Below are 4554 nucleotides of genomic sequence, written 5' to 3'. Positions count from 1 at the left end.
TATCACATTTTATTTTTATTTAGATATTGATGCTTGCTTTACTTTTTGTTTAAAAAGTTCTACTTTCCCAACTATTAAGGTGATTTTAAAGTCCAGTTTTAATTAAGTGAAGGCTGCCTGGTTGTAAGTATTAAGGGACTAGTATTGAGCAGTAGTACAGAGCACGTTTGTCTTCTTTCCTGGACCCCTGGTGAGGGATGCAGGCTGGTTCTGAGCAGAGCACGTGAGTGCATCCCTTGTGTGCACTTAACGTAATGTGAGAGACCAAATAGTGAACCTTATATTGGAAAATGCCAGCCAGTTATAAAGTAACTGGAAGTGAATGTTCTCAAGGGTAATATTTGCTAACGTCTATTTCCAGGACAGAGTCACTGTTAAATGAACACATACAGGAAGTCAGTTAGAAAGGTGTAGTGTGGCAGTTAGCAAAGCACTGTCCCAGGAAAGCAGAAAATCGCCCCTTGGTTTTCCTGCTCATCTGAGGGTGATGAGCGTTGGTATGAACATTGAGAAGTCATGGCGGGAGTTCTGAAATGCTTACATACACGCAGACGTCAAATCTGTGTATGCCTCACAGGTGGAAGAATGTTTAAAGTATTAACAAGACTAGACTTTGACAGTGATTGTCTACAGGTCAGAGTGAAATTCGGGGATTTGAGTTGAACTATCAAAATAAAAGCTAGAGTTAAAGTGATGAGATTTAAGGAGTTTTCATCAACAGTTCCTCTTTCCTGCCCCTGGCAGGCCCCACCTCCACCCCATTTAGCTGGAGCAAATTAGCCGTTCGAGAATTGAATATCCCACTGGGAAATGTAATGTGAATAGGCACTGACATAAAATCCACATATTTCTGTAAGCTTCAAAAACAAGCAGAGTGTCAATACCAACATTGAAGGTGCTACCTCACAGTGAGTAGGACAGAGTTACTGCCTGATGAGTTCCTAGGTAGTAATGGAAGAATTAGGCTGAAGGAAGCTTAAGTGAAATCAGTCCAGAGCAGTAGACAAGTGTGCTTGGAAGTCTCCCCATGTGGCTGTGCTGTGGCCAATAGCTGTAACTTAGGGAAGGTGGAGTCCATACGTTCTTATGGGAAACTTGTTCCCTGCTGTATTTAGCCCCTAGAAGAACGGGTGTCACATAGGAGGTGTGTGTGAAGTCGTTTTTCTTGGTTGTGTTTGTGTTACATTTCTTGACTGTGGGAGCTGTGGGACCTGAAGACTTCCACGACTGAGGACCTGCGGGAGGAGGGTAGGTAAATAGTGTTGGCGATGTTTTAGACTCCAGCTCCAGAGGAAGAAGTAACAAGCCCAAGTCTCGGGAGGTTTCTTTTGGTACTGAAGTTCTGCAAAGTGATGCGACAGTTTTATTATTAATTAAAAAATGTTCGGATCGGACCTGTGTACTCTGGTACTTGTTCCAGAGTGGGGGTGGGGGATGGAAAATGAAAGCACAGGTGACTGCTTCCAATGACTTGTTCTGCTTCCTCTCCCTAGTGCTGTGAAAAGACAGCTAATTATGATTATTTTTTCTTTAATGGCCCTGACTGCAGAGAGGAACAACATTTCATGTGTGATGTGCCCTACAGTCCGGTTAAATTAGCCCAAGTGTTTTCATAATTGGAAGGCTGAGCTGCTTTGACATAAAAAGGCTTTTTCACTCTTATATGTAGTTTTTTACAGTGTGTATCCAAGTTATTTTTGTAATAATGCCATTGGAAAGTATAGCTGATAATAAAAAGGCAAAATTGTGAGAATACTGGCAAGGGAGGGGCATAACTGTATCTTTCGATTTTTTGGCACTAGTTCCCAAACATCTTTTCTGATTCATTTAGGGGACACCTCGCCTCCATGTGGCCCTGGTGGGTCTGTCATTCAGTTTCCCACCCCACCCCATGCTCCTTCCCTGGGGTTACTTTATGAAAGATGGGGGAAGCTGTGTTTCTCCTGGACGAGCTAAGCCAGCAGGAGCTGCCCCTGGGGCTCCCTGTACCATTTTACCAACAGTGTGCAGAGACCCTCTGTGTGTGATGAGCCTGGGGGAGGCTGAGATGGGGAGAAGGTCTGGGTCCAGCCACGTGGGTGTTGGAACTACCCTGGGCTTCCTGCTAATGAAAGCCAGTCAGTTTCCTTTGTATATAAATTAGATTCAGATTTCTATAACAAGCAGCGGAAAAAAGATGGTTTCATCCTAAATTGTTTTGGATGAATATTTAAGTAAATGTATGATTCTAAATGAAAGTACTGATAGCAGAACATCAAAACCTATGGGAACACTACTAAGATTTCCAGTAAACTGCAGAAGCATTTTTGATCCAGAAGGAGCATTAAAGTCACAGGTCGGTATCAGGCTGATTTCTCTCGGGATTGTTTCACTGATGGGTCCATCTCTGCCCCCTTAATAATTGCAGTCTTCATCCTCTTTTTTTTTTTTTTTTTTTTTTTTTTTTTGTTTTCGGTATGCGGGCCTCTCACGGTTGTGGCCTCTCCCGTTGCGGAGCACAGGCTCCAGACGTGTAGGCTCAGCGGCCATGGCTCACGGGCCCAGCCACTCCGCCGGCATGTGGGGTCTTCCCGGACCGGGGCATGAACCTGCGTCCCCTGCATCGGCAGGCGGACTCTCAACCACTGCGCCACCAGGGAAGCCCCCTCTTTTTAAATTCATATTTAAAAACATATCCATAAGATCAAATGCTCATTAATCCTCTCCCCATTAAAAACTTTAAAAATTGAGGTACACAGTTGACCCTTGAACAACAGGGGTTTCAACTGCCTGGGTCCACTTATTTGTGGATTTTTTGATATGTACTGTGGTGCCATAGGACCCACGGTTGGTTAAATCCACAGATGTAGGATATGAGGGCCAACTTTTTAACCTGGTGGAGGGTTGGCTCCCCTAACCCCCCATGTAGTTTAAGGGTCAGCTGTAATTGACATATAACACTTAGTTTTAGGTGTACAACATAATGATTTGACCTATGTGTATACTGCAAGGTGATTGTCACAGTATACCCATCACCACATCTGGTTTACGATTTTTTTAATTAACTTAATTTGGTTGTGCTGGGTCAGTTGCAGCAGGCGGGCACCTTAGTTGCGGCATGTGTGTGGGATCTAGTTTCCTGAGCAGGGATGGAACCCGGGGCCCGGGCATGGGGAGCATGGAGTCCTAACCACTGCGCCACCAGTGAAGTCTAGTTCACAGTTTTTTTTCTTGTGATGAGAACTTTTAAGATCTGCACCCTTAGCAGCTTTCAAATATACAGTACAGTATTTTTTAAAGTAGATCTATATTGGAGTATAATTGCTTCACAATACTGTGTTAGTTTCTGTTGCACAACAAAGCGATACAGTATGTTATCTATAGTCACCATACTGTTAATTTAAAAAACTTTTTGTGTTTTTTAAGTAGGTAATTATTTTTTTATTCAGACTTCTCATTCTGAGGCTAATCAAGTTTTAACTGCTAGTTTTCTTATAGTTAATATTTTGATTATTTATTCGCCTTTCCAGAATGTTCCACTGGGACAATTAATTCAAGTGGATGGATTATAATGTCAAGGCCACAATTTCATCCCCTATGAGATTAAGTTGGCATTACTCAGGAAAAACCCTGTTTGATGACTGCTGTACTTTAGATGATTCAAAATTGAAATTTTTTGATTACACATGTCAGGAAAGAAGCGTAATGGTTTAGCTCCAAATTTGATAACTAACAGGAAAAAAAACAAACAAACGTGACTGACTTGTGTAAGACAGTATCATCTTTATATATGAAGAATGATTTTTTTAAGATGTTTATTTTGTCATGTTGTGTTCAATGAGAAAAACTGGCCACCTGAGCCTTTGTGAGTTCTAAAAACAGAGAGGCCTGCTGGACGGCTGCTCAAATACCAGCCCGGGAGACTGGCTGGATTACCTTCATCTTCTATGTCAAAGTCGTGAACTAGAGAAAATGATCTCCCTGGCTCTGTAGTTTCTCTGTTACATCGGCGTATATGTACATGCTCATACCGGGCTATCTAGTCCTCTTTTCCTTGGAAATGGGCCCTGCATAGTGGTTAAGAGCGTGGGCTTCTGGTCTGCTCAGGTTCAAACCCAGCTGCTATGTACCAGCTGTGAGACTGACCAAGTACTTCACCCCTCTCCCTGCTCATCTGTAAAGATGCGCCTCCTACCGTAGAGGGTTGTAAGGACTAAACGGTAATTTACAGCAATAAGGCTTTGGAACAGTATCCAGTTCCACTGGTGAGAAGACTCTTTTGGGGAATGGCCATTATTAACGTTATAAATGGACACATTATACATACCCTACAGTTTGCTGTTTTAGCTTAGAACACTCCCTGCCAGTGCATGGAGGTGTATGCCAGTCACCTTCACCGTGGGGCAAGCAATCTGCGGGTATATACCATTCCTTTGAAAACCTATTCCCCTGTGGGTAGATTTTGATGTTTTGTCGGGTGGATTCAGCTAGTTGACATGTGCATGCAGAATGATATTGCCAGATTGCTTTCCAAAAAGTCAGACTAGTTCACCCACCTGCCAACAGCGCAGGAAT

This window comes from Lipotes vexillifer, unplaced genomic scaffold (assembly GCF_000442215.2).
Source record: "Lipotes vexillifer unplaced genomic scaffold, Lipotes_vexillifer_v1.1 scaffold69, whole genome shotgun sequence".
Classification (NCBI taxonomy): domain Eukaryota; kingdom Metazoa; phylum Chordata; class Mammalia; order Artiodactyla; family Lipotidae; genus Lipotes; species Lipotes vexillifer.
This window is presented reverse-complemented; position numbering follows the sequence as displayed.